Source organism: Hetaerina americana, unplaced genomic scaffold (assembly GCF_022747635.1).
Source record: "Hetaerina americana unplaced genomic scaffold, ioHetAmer1.1.p SCAF_68, whole genome shotgun sequence".
Taxonomy (NCBI): domain Eukaryota; kingdom Metazoa; phylum Arthropoda; class Insecta; order Odonata; family Calopterygidae; genus Hetaerina; species Hetaerina americana.
Genome location: NW_027287294.1, coordinates 1,232,385 through 1,245,792, shown reverse-complemented (window position 1 = coordinate 1,245,792; position 13,408 = coordinate 1,232,385). Strand labels below are relative to the sequence as shown.

General features: G+C 40.1%; 1 protein-coding gene and 1 non-coding gene across 3 annotated transcripts in view; one reads left to right on the top strand and one right to left on the bottom strand.

Moving 5' to 3' along the window:
- Positions 1 to 13,408, top strand: part of LOC139696112 (uncharacterized) — a 1,156,921-nt gene that overhangs the window by 807,584 nt on the left and 335,929 nt on the right. The window lies entirely within an intron of this gene.
- TRNAS-GGA (transfer RNA serine (anticodon GGA)) lies at positions 9,224 to 9,296 on the bottom strand. Its single transcript has one exon. It is a non-coding gene; the product is annotated as a tRNA-Ser (tRNA).

Genomic DNA, 13,408 nt, shown 5'->3' with positions numbered 1-13,408 from the left:
AAATTGCATTGTTGCGAATGTTGAACACGTGATGTGGATCCGCGTAAATTCAAAACAATGCCATATTAGAAGGCAATAAACGACAATGTCCGCTTTGAACAATATTCGTAGTCCCCAGTGAACTTTGGGGCGAATGTACGAGCATGTACTCTTCTGCCTGAAGACGTTCATGAAGTAAATCAGTTGAGTATTCCCCAGTGTTCTCCCGTCTAGTGCATGTATTGACATGTGACTTACAAGTGGTGTATTTTTTTTCTCGATGGACGTTCAGGACTCGTGATGTCTGGATTTCGAAACTCTGGCTGTGCTTCCGTTTGTATTACAATGATCGATGCACGTTTCATGATCGCAGAGGCGAGGCGAGTAAAAAAATCTACGTTAAGTATTCTTATCAATATGTGGGGCGGGAGAAAACGTTCGTCCCGTCCGTTAGTTCGACTTAAAGTTACAACTTCGCGCCACAAACTAAACTCCTATCAGGTTGCCATTCCTTCGCTGTGCGTCCGCCATTTGCGGAAACGTTCAGACGGTCGTGATTGCGGAAATGTGCAGTCAAGCAACCGACCCCCGCTGCGACATCTTTTCCGCCTCCCAGAACCCCTTCTCCCCCCACTCTCACTCCCTATGTCCCTTCCTTCCTTCCTCGTGGGGTTTGCTGTGGCAACGTGCTGTGCAAGGTTCATTTCGATGCAAGAACTACGTCGACGTGGCGATAATGTACGGGAATATCTGTGAGTATGGATTACGAGGTCTGTCCAATAAATACGCGTATTGCGGCCATAAAATCGTTATTTTGCAAAATACAGTTAAATAATTTCGGCAAGTCAGTTGATTCGATGCAGTTCTAATAGCATAAGTCCTAGAAACGTATTTTTCTTCTTTGAAACGTCTTAGTTGCAATCCACACACGATCCCGTCTTTTTGTAAGTTGAGGATCTTCGAGCGTCCTCTGAAGGCTATCGATAGATTACGTTACTCCTTAGAAAGGTTGTAAACAATTCACCCTTGCAAGATCATACATTCGATATTCATCTATATATATATATATATATATATATATATATATATATATATATATATATATATATATATATATATATATATATACACATATAACCATAAACCATAAACCCAGTAATCAACCGGTAGGTCGGTTTGGTAGGTGATTGTAGAGTTCACCCAGTACTAAGTCCGACGGCGTGTGAAAATTCACACATCAGGGTAGGGGGGCCAGTTCCTTTCCCTGTGCCGGTTATGGTTTCCCAGGAAGATCTGGTATCCGAAAAATCACATAGCTTGGGTGGAGCTGCAGGTGCCCAGAGTGCCGTGCCCGGGATTCGAATCCGGAATAAAATACTCGATGCGATATAGATTGACTGTATTACTGTGTGCATCTGGGAGTTTTACTGCGGACGTTCGAGTGCTGTTGGCAGCCCTTCTCGCCGGTCTCCTCCCTCCACCCCCTCCCTCCCTCCGTCCTTCCCCATTTACTCGCCCTCCAGATTCTTCCCCCAGACTACCCCGGGGCCCGTTTCGTGATCCCGGCGACGTGACAGGCGGTGACAATGATTTGGCAACGCTTCCCTAGCCGAGTCGAGGCCCTCAGTGACACCCGACACCGCTCGCATTCACCGGAGTCGTCTGCGCAGTCTGAACACCCCCCTTGCCGTCCCCTCCCCCTACTCAACAACCCTCCACCCCCCTATGTACCCTCCCTCATATCACCCCAACCCCCCTCTCAAAGTCCCATCCCTTTAAAGAAAAAAAAATAGAAAAATAAAACAATATCTCCACGCCCTTCATCCCCCTTCGCCCCCGCACACCCTCCTCCCCACTCCCATCCCCCCGCGCGCACCAATATTTTCGCGTGCACTCGCTGCGTTTTTGAGCGTGCGTGCATGCGGGGGGGTTGCAAGGTTGCTCACTGGGGGAGGGTGGGGTGGGGCAGAGGGTTTGGGAGGGGGGGGGGAATTCAAGAGGGTGGAGTGGACGGTGATGGAGGAGTTTATGCTCGACTACCCCCATCCATGGCCAAAGGGGTCTTCCCCCTTCGACTCTCATTTTTAGCTCGGTGTCTTCAGTCCCTAATCGATTGTCGTCACGAAAGTGCATCTCTTTCTCTCTTGCCCAGTTTCCACTCCTGACGTGCGTACCAACGTAACAATCTAGCGTGATTTCGCACTACCTTTTGCCCTATCATCTTAGCCAGTACCGCTGCCCTCTATAAAAAATTTGACGTACGAATGAAAACTGCGTGACCAACTTCGGACGCGAACTGACACCAATTCTTAAATTATCTTTTTTCTTTGGTTTTTTAAGGTTTTAAGGGAATGGAAATGAAGTTATGCATTTAGCGAATATATTTTCGAAATTCTTTGTTGTAATTTTATATTTGCATTCTTGATAATAGTTATATTAATGTATGTATTCTTTCAGACGAAGCCAGCAGGGAAAGAATACATACATTAATTCATATTGTATACACACACACACACATATATATATATATATATATATATATATATATATATATATATATATATATATATGTGTGTGTGTGTGTGTGTGTGTGTGTGTGTGTGTGTGTGTGTGTGTGTGTGTTTGTGTGTGTGTGTGTTTATATATGTATGTATATATATTTATTTATTTGCATATTTGCACTTGTGATCTGTTCGATTCCGTTATTCCCACCTCTTCTGTGTTCGTCTATTATATGTGTTCCTTGCAATATTTCCATTTATATATATATATATATATAAACATTGATGGAAATATATAAACAAAGAAGCACAAATAAAGGACACTCACATAACTAGTTTGGACGTTTCGACAACACGGCCGCCCTCATCAGATTCTGATGATGAAGGCCGCACAGTCGAAACATCAAAACTACTTATGTGAGTGTCCTTTATTTGTGTTTACATATTTTAATGTTTTCATCAATATTTTTTACTGTTAAATGGTGTCGCCGAAGTATATTGATATATAACAATGAAATACATATTTTAAGTAATATACAGTTTAAGGTAGGTTTTTGGATGGACACAGCTACCTGATAAATATTTTGTGACTCATAACAAAACTAAAATCCAGTATCCTACTCTACATCAGACCCCTCTTCATCTCTGAGTACTTCCTTCCTCCCTTCATCCCGTCCAACATCCCTATCCTGTTCCTTCCCTTTCCTCGTTTGCCTAACATTCTCCCCTCAATTACAGTCTTCAACATCCCACTGCCGGTCAATACCACCTTCATCCACTTTTCCTGCCTCCATAGGATTTCTCCCAACAAACCCCTCTCTTCGCCCACCATACCAAGTACTTCCTCATTTGTTTTCTTCTCTGTCCATTTCACCTTGTCCATTCTTCTCCAAACACACATTTCAAAAGCCTCCAGTCTACGTCTATCCTCCTGCTTCAATGACCACGTTTCCGCGCCGTACATAGCCACGCTCCATATCAAAATTTTTACGAGTCTTTTCTTAACATCCTTACTCAACGTCCCTGTCATCAACTGCCTCCTCCTTGTGAAAGCCTCTTTGCCTAGCGCAATTCTTCTCCTTACGTCCCTACTACTTGGACCGTGTTGGTCCAATACACTACCGAGATACGTAAACTGTTCTTGACGGTCGGTCCATGGGCTCTTTGCTTAATGGTTTAAGGGAAGGGATAGTGTTGGATGTACGGAACGTAGTGTCGCAGGGTTAAGAAATGCGGTCTGAAATGGCATAGGTGTCGGAGATTGTATGATTCCGATGAAAAATATCTGAAGATGTTGGGATGCTTAGGAATAGGAGGAAGGCGTCATTCGTACAATTTGGAAAGGGGAATATTTGGATAAAACAGGACCAGGGAGTGGGGGAGGAACTGAAACATACCAGTCGAATATTGAAGAATCTTTGACAAGAAGAACTTAAATGCGATGGGGAGACGAAATCGCTTGTCGTGAATCAATTCTGATCGCTTCATTCTTTGCTTATTGCTTTGACTTTCTGGCGGTGGGAAACTGCAAGATTTCTCTATGAACCCAATTGTGTCCAATAACCCACTGGAATGTTTTCCTTTCCCAATGACCCAGTTTTGAAGGGTCGAGTAGTCTGCTGCCCAGACACATTTGATTTCTTAATGTTAATACTATCGCAGGTGCATTCGCCTCCAAGGATTAATTCAGTGCACCGTACTGTATAGCTGGTCAAACTGCTCCACAAAATTAATCGCCTGTATCCCATGCCATCCGGCCGTGAAACGTTTCGTTAGTCGTCTGCCTCCACCAATCGGGCCACGGCCAAGTCTCTCTAGCTATCCACATGGTACCGTGTAAGCTACCGCTGGGGTTAGTGGCAGTGTGTGATGATGCACGTAACGTGCAGCATTAAAAGTGAAGTTTTTCCCAAATTTTGGTGGCAATATATATTCTAATTTAAATAATTCAATAAATTTAGATCATAACTACCACGGGTTCATGCGCCAACCAATCTTATGAGCTTATACTACTCTGTCCAATAAATACGCGAACTGAGGCCGTAAAAACTTTATTTTGTAAAATTTAGTCTGCATCGATTTTGTCCCCTTCGAAGTACTCTCCATTTGTTGCTATGCACTTCTTATTCCATCATCTTCTCTTCCATCTTGTTTAAAGCACCCTTGGAAGTCCTCCTCGGCAGTTAGGCTTTTTAGTTTTCTCGTCGTTTATTGCTTTATTGTGTCTTCCCACATCTTCCCAGTGATATGTCCCCTCATCATATTTTTGCATTTTGGGAATAGGAAAAAGTCGCAGGGGGGGCGAGATCTGGCGAATAAAGGGGATGATCAAGGATCAGGTGATTGAATTTTGTGCCCGAAACTGTGGCAAACAATCAATGCTGAATGTGCAGGTGCATTTCATATTGAAAGGTCCATTCATCGCCAAGAATCAAATTTGGTCGCACGCGATGCCCGGGGTCTCTCAAACGCTTGAGAACTGAACCTTAAGGTAGAACTCAGCATTTACTCTTTGTCCTTCAGGAAGAAATTCATGATGAACAACACCTTCGACATCAAAGAAAGCCAGGAGTATGAATTTGATTTTCGATCGGCTTTTTCTTGATTTTTTGGTGTGATATAATCCACTTGAAAACAGACGTTCCCTTCAGAGCATTATCACCGTAAACAGCTGTCAACATTTAAGTCTTTTCTTGATAACTTTCACCGCACTTCACCAAAAAAACTTGATGTTGATTCGTTGCTCCGTGATTTCGTCATTAACAAAAAACAGTAAAAACAAGGACAAGAGAAACTAACATAACTGGCACCTTACGCACAGCTCGACGATCCTCCAAGCACAGATGGCTCATTGGATCTCAGGAAACTAGCGCCGCTGGTGGGTGGGGCTAGTTGTTATAGTCCACGTCATGGCAGCCAGATTGTATCAGTTCGCGTATTTATTGTACAGACCACGTACTTCTCTTCGCATACTTGGGAGGAGCTGTATGTGACCAGTCATTCTGGAAGGAAATTCCTTTTCTTCAAACTTCAAAACTTCAAAAGAAATCCGAATTCTGGAAGTGATCATGTGACAAAAAGGTCGCAAAATGCATCAAGCCACGGGCTTCGTTTGAGATTCGCGGTCCTCGTAGCGAGAGGGCGTTGCATACGCGATGAGCATCGCACTGCGAACGAAGGGGGGTAAAAAATAAGGAGATCGTCGGAGCGAAAATCTTTGACGAGCTCTGATTGTTCTCAAGCAATCGCGATGGATGCGGAGAGTTCAAGGTTTGGCAACTGACCTTGGAGAGGGCCTGTCCCGCATGGTTTGGTGCTTGAGGAATCGAAAACTTAACTTCGCAGACGACGGGTTGCCTTCGATTGTAGGTTAATGGTCATTTATTTGTCTGCGTCGGCACTCTCCGTCAGTATTCCTTTTTTATACATAGAGAATAGTTTTGGGAAGAGCTTTTTATTGCTGTTGGTGCATTTCGTATTGTTTTGACATGTGATTCGTCAGTTTTAGTGCATGATGTTCACAATGAAATAACTGTGTCGTAAAATTGATGGCACATTTTGAGGATTATGATGTCTGGTTGAGACCGGGCTGTGAGGGAAGTAAATAACTTTTTTTTCGTAGAAATGGAGAAATAACTTTTTTTTCGTAGAAATGGAGAGACAGCTTATTCCCTTCGGTACACCCTTTAATTGCCTTATTGTTTGCACAAGTTCACTTGGGTTTGTATAGTTTTTTTTACCATTCTCAAGTCGATTGACCCTATACGAGGTAGTGTTTGTTGACATAAAAAACTTCAATTTTTGCGTTTAAGCAAGGTATGATTAACGCCGCCCTGCTTTTTTGTGTGAGTAAATATTTGCAGTTGCTCATTTTATTTGTTTGGGGTTGCTTTTTTAAAATATCTTAGTTTGGTAAAAAAACATGTTTCAGAAAAAGTAGTATTTTTGTATTTTCAGTTTCTGATCTCATGTAAATATTTGTAAAATCAACATATCCATATATATATATATATATATATATATATATATATATATATATATATATTCGTGTCTTTTTATTCCCACTCCTGCGTTATGATGAAATTATTAATGCTACATATATATTCTAAGATGCCGGGCTGGTAGCGCCCAAAGAATTTGATTTTTCAATAAATTGGAATATCGCGCGTAAAACATTGTTTTTACATGACTGTTAATATAATGGTAACTTGAAATTACTACATTCAAAGTGTAAAAATCAGTGGCTTAATCGGGATTCGAACTCGGATCATTTGATGTCCGGCCGAGTGCTATAGCCAGTTAAGCTACCGAGGGTGTCCTTTTAAACTTCGAACCAACGATTACGAATGCCTGCGACTTTGAATTTGCGGTATTTCGTCTTGACTACTCGTTCCTTTTAAGCCCCAACATTTCGGATTGTAAGAGGACGCCTCTTACAACTTAACTGGCTCTAGCACTCGGCCGGAAACGCAGTCGTTCGGTTTCGAATCCCGGTCAAGTTGAATGAGTTTTACACTTTGAAATTTTTACATTGAAATAAATATTAGCGGATTGCTCCATCTAAAGTTATTTTAAAGTATATCCAGCAGTTCTTTAAATTTATGACAACTAATTTAGAAGAATATGTATTCGTGTGACAACCTTTATCGCTTCGTCAATGTTTCCCGTATTTAAAATTCTGAAATTTGGAACACCAGTCGTTGCACTTTGTTAAAAATTAAACCTGGAAAAAATGCTTCATGCATCCGTGACTCTGATAATTAAAGGTTTGCCGCCACGGACAGGTACATACTTTCATGTAGGATTACCCTTTCTTTTCTTCCATCACTCATTTTTTCGGTTCTTACCGTGTGTCTAAGTAATATTTTTTGTATTTGTTTGTACCCTGCTAGGGTGTGTGGCAGGGTACAAACAAATACACGGGGCTAATTTTCATCCGAATATTTGTACCCCTTACCATAGTCGGGCAATGTTATTCTTCTAATCCCTTATCATTTGTGGAAAAAATGACATCTTAAATTTATCTTTTCTTTACTTAAATTTCTCCAATTTTCAATGCAATTATTTCAGAGTGTAAAAACCATTCGCCTTGACTGGGATTCGAACCCGGATCCCTCAATACCCGGCCGAGTGATTTCGCCAATTAATCCATCGAGTCTTCCTCTTAAACTCTGAAATTTTGGGGTCTTTAAAGGAACAGGATGATTTTCAAACGTAGTTTACCTGTTCAAACATTTTTTTCACCTTCTTAATGGCCATATATCAAGACTCCTTTCGCACTGCCTTATACGAAGAGGTTCTCGAACGCTATTCTCCACATTCATTAAATGATCCTGGACTGATATTTTATTCATATTTCTACTCTTGTTGAGTCCCGACTCTCGTTAATATTCTCCTTGAAAACGAATTTCTCCTCCTGTTCCTCTACGTATATTCAAAATCTGCTGAGATATATTAACTGCCCCCTTTTTCTAGCTCTTTTATTTCCTTCTCCTAACTTCATCTTTTTTATTTCTACATTTAAGCATGAAAACCAACCCCAGTGTATGTGGCACTTGTATATATATATATATATATATATATATATATATATATATATATATATATATATATATATATATATATATATATATATATATATATTTATATTTATATATATGTATGTATGTATGTATGTATATGAATATGTATATATAGATAGAAATATATATATATATATATATATATATATATATATAAATGTGCCTGTATTTAAATAGCTGGATTACACTTCATGATTTTCATTCAATTTTATTCTTACAAGTACTTACCCTTGCTTTTTTAACACATTGGCTTTGTCTTCAGATACCTGCGTTGAAATCACATTGTACTAATAAATAAATTTTTCAAAATATTACTTATTTCCGTTTTTTTTAATTTGGTTTATACATAGGATTGATTCTGTGACGCGAGTACCATTAATTGAAATATCATTTCTTTCACATCCTATAAATTAGCTGTGTAAAGACGATGATCTCTTGTGTTAACTGTCCCCTTCTGTGTGGTAATATATTTGGCATGAATTGGTAAACTGTGTGACTGTGAAATTATGTGAACAGTTTTCCAATTACTTTGAATAACAGCTTGTTCTCCGGTTTCACACTATCGCCAGTTGGCCATGGATCGAATCGGTTGACCAAAACCCTTCATTTCGAGTCATTTCTTTATGTGCCAGGGTTATTCATGCGTCTTCATCCTGTATTTTCAAGACAGATATTCATTTGAAATGTTTTAAGAGCTCAAGGTCGTCACCAATCCACAAGGAAAATATCGGTCCGATTCCATTTGAATGGTAAGTGATTTCGTTATCACAGATGAATAATCTTTTAGTGTTCATTTTCTCCAATTGAATTTATCTCTATGAAGCTGAATGGAAGGGTAGCGAAAAATATGGGAACAGAGGGAAAATCCAATGAAGAAGTAAGAAATTGGCAAATTCAAACCCATGGGAAACTTGGAAAAACTCAATTTCCTTCCCGGGGGAACAACTTTCCTTTAAAATCCAAGAAACTGTTGGAGATGATGCCGCAACAGTAACTTTTAACGGAGTCATCCGCAAATGTGCATTTCAACGCAACATTTTCTGAATTATTTTTACACTCTGAAATCGTATGAATTTAAATGCATATTAGCGGATAACTCCGGTAAAAGTCACTGTTGCGGCATCTCCAACAGTTTATTGGAATTTGTCAAAGGTATTAATTCGCCTTGACCGGGATTTGAACCCGGATCCCTCGATTTCCGGCCGAATGCTTTACCCAGTTGAGCTATCGAGGCGTCCTCTTACAATTTGAAGTTTTGGATTTGTCAGAAACTCCGAATTTTACAAAGGTAAAACGCCGTTAGTGTTTCAAGTTGGCTGTAACCTCGTGGACTGCGGCGCGTCGCCTACGACTAGAATGCCTGTGACATTATATGTACGGTATTTCGTCACATCTTCTTCCTTTAAAAGCCCCCGAAATTTCTTAGTGGTGGAGGACGTCTCGATAGCTTAACTGGCTAAAGCACTCGGAAATCGAGGGATCCGGGTTCGAATCCCGGGCAAGGTGTATTATTTTTGGCCCTCCGAAATCGTTGCATTGAAAGCTTTCCTGTGGTTTCCTCATTCTAGTCTGAGATAAAGTATCGAAAATGCATGAGTTTACGTAGTTCGTCAGGAATTCAGAAAAGATATTTCAGTTAATGATACTCGCGTCACAGAATTCCTGTCACTCCGCCTCTTTCCCTACTAGATAAGGTGAGCTGGGTGTCTCAGAAGTTCTATTAGGATTCTTGTGTTGCGAAGTGAATTACGCTCCTTCAGGTTTGCGATCTGTGCGGAAATCAACTTCTAATGGGTCTTTGGACTCGGTCCCATTAAATTCGGGCATTAATGTGAGACCAAGGCAAACGACCTCGCAGAACGTTTTTCGTTACGCTTTCGACGAGATATATGTGAGTACTTCTGTCATTTAAGCATCCATTATCGCAGGGAAGACCTTAACAAGGGTGGTGATATAATGTATTGCCTCTTTTGTTTTTGAGATAACTTCCGCCCAGATAAGACGAAAATGTTGTAATAATGGAGGCGAAATTCTTTCACGGTATTCAAAAAAGGCTCTTGGAACTGATGGGTTTTAATGCGTCGTTAGAAATTAGATTCGGGAGTGTGGGTCTAGAAGTAGCGACGCTAGTTGTTAATTTTTTTTTATATTTCCTATCTCATCCTGGTACCTTCTTGTTCCCCGGCGAATACTGTTCCGCTTGAGTTCACTGAAAAATGGGCTTTTAGAGTTCTCGCCGGAAAACAAAATTTTTGAAAGAGCGAAGACTAGAGAAGGGAAGGCTTCTCAACTTGCCTTCTATTATGAGATGCGGGCCGTAACACAATCTCGCTCGAATACTCCCAGGCGTGCGCTAAGTGATGGCGGGGGAGAGAGAGCCTTAGGACGCGGGTAGCTTAAAAGTGCATGCTTCGCTGAAGATTTGAAACCTTATCTGTCGGGTGGACTCTTTTCTGTGGGCACATTTTTAATGCTCTACTAATAAAAGGGGGAACTTTTCTCTCATTCATTCGTTCTGGAGTCTCGTTGTGCGGATTCTAGGATGATAGGTTCACGGACCGATGATTTATTCAAATGCTTAACGCGTATGATAATGAGATACCCAATTATTGGGGAACTCGGGAATTCGGGAGGAGAAGGGTGATTTCGTTCCTTCAGGTTACTCGACTATTTTCATTCCATCTGTCCTTCTTGTGTGGGTCGGTTCATTGAATCGGTGCCCCGTAGTTTCACCGCCTCCTTCACGAAGGCCCTTTCTTTAATTTGTAGAACTGTATCCAAATGTCTATTCCATTGCTAATGACCTCACCTAGCGCAAGTCCTAAGACCCTCCGCAAAACGGTTCTGATGGAAGTCTGACAGAATACCTGTTTTATAAGTTGCTTACAGTTTTAGAAAAAAATGACTTTTTGACAAATTACATAATATGCATTGTCTATATTTTTACTCTTGTGATCCGTTCGATTCCGCCTTCCCCACCTCTATTGTGTTCGTCCTTTATATGTGTTCCTATCCATTTTCCTTATATCTGTTTCTGTATATATGAGTATATATATATATATATATATATATATATATATATATATATATGAAATCCCACTATATAGGCGAACAAATATTCATTCTCATGGAAATAGATACAAGGAATAGGGATTGGAACGTCTAAATATATATGTAGTGGCTAAAAATATTCGTATTCTCGTAATTAAAGTCATGCTCACTTACATGCATGCCCATCTGCAATAGACAGCAATGATTGTGTTCGAGAAAAGTTTTAGTTTTTAAATTTTTTATTGTTATTATTGTGATGTTAGAGTGAGTATTCGATTTTTCTCTTGCGAATTCTATTTATCTGTCTACTATTTTATCCCGGTGGTCTAATTAACCATTGTGATTATGGCTCGTAATAATTCCCTCGTGGATTTCACGGTGCAAATGCCATTCATCCAAACCTATATCACCATGGTATTTTCGTATTTTGTGTTCCTCATTGTTAAGCCTCAAGGTTTTATAATGAGAATACTTGTCTAAGGGTGTTTTTCCTTAATTTTTAATTTTTTTAAAATGCAAAACCTTTGCACAGATCTAAAATGCATAGATATTACAATGAAATTTCATTGTATTGGATTGATTTGTGTTAAAGAGCGATTGGCGATGACATGGCTGTCTCAATTAGATAAATTCTCTCCGAATGAGGTCATGTGCTGGCGATCGAATCGCGCCACAAATCGATCTACGATCTAAGGTCTAACGACAGTATATATTCCACGTTACACGTCACTGTTTTTCCATCCTTCATACACTTCCCTCAAGGTGATTCACCTTAACGATTTGGGTGGCCCGAGGGCCTCACATTCGTCGAAAAACCAATCAGCCGATCGATTGAGAGAACCTGTGCACAAAAACACCTGCAAGTACCCATCGTGAAATTGCTCACCGCTTCGGAGGATCCGGGAAAAAAAAGGAAGAAGCAACGACGAGAACAAATGATGGAGAGGTCACCAATCAATGCCGCGTACGATAAAACGTGCGCGGTCAACGCGAACTCCATGGTTACAATTAGCCTGGAATATGCAAGAGGGTTGCACACTCATTACATATATACATGCACATATATATATATATATATATATATATATATATATATATATATATATATATATATATATATATATATATATATATCATATATATATATATATGTGTGTGCATATATATGTGTACTATTATATATATATACTATGTGTATACTATATGTGTGTGTTTGTGTGTGTACTATACTATATATATGTATACTATATTACTATATATACTAGTATATATATACTATGTGTATATATACTACCTTGATCAAAAATTTCCCGGAATTTATTCAGAAAATTAAAAATACAAGTTTATTCATCTAAATCTATATTGTCCCCTTCAAAGTAATCCCCATCGACTGCAACACACTTATGCCAGCGCTTGATCCAATCCTCGAAACATTTTTTATATTCGGTTTTCGGTATGTCCATCAGTGCTTCCTGCGATTTTTCCATTACTTCCTCTCGGCTGCTAAAACGCGTTCCCCGTAATGGTTTTTTAACTCGATTGAACAGAAAGAAGTCACAGGGAGCCAAATCAGGTGAATTCGGTGGCTGTTGGATGGTATTTGTTGCATTTTTCGTCAAAAAATTACGCATAATGATAGCACTGTGCGACGGTGCGTTATTATGGTGCAAAATCCACGAGTTTTCTGCCCACATTTCTGGTCTCTTTCGGCGAATTTCTTCACGCAAACGTCTCATAACGCCCAAATAATACTCTTTGTTTACTGTCTGGCCTTCTGGCAAAAATTCATGATGCACTACACCGTTGTAATCCATGAAAACCGTCAGCATTGCCTTCTTTTTTGACTGAAAACGACGTGGTTTTTTTGGTCTCGGCTCATTTGGTGAACGCCATTCACTTGCCTGATGTCTGGATTGCGTGTCGTACTCATAAACCCACGTCTCGTCTCCAGTAATGATCCTTTTGATGAATGTGGGATCGGATTCAGCCTCGCAAATCATGTCTTTTGCGACGTCAACACGGTCTCTTTTTTGCATGAAATTGAGGTACTTTGCTGCTACACGACGGAAACCCAAATCATTAACCACAATGTCTTGGGCGGATCCATAGGCAATGTTCAAGTCCTCCGCTATTTCTCTGATGGTTAATTTGCGGTTATTGACCAACATTTCTTTTACTTTATCAATTTTTTCACCGACTTTCGATGTCGATGGTCTGCCACTGCGTTCATCATCTTCGATTGACTCACGACCACTTCTGAACCGCTCGTGCCACTGGTAAACGACCGTTTTTTTT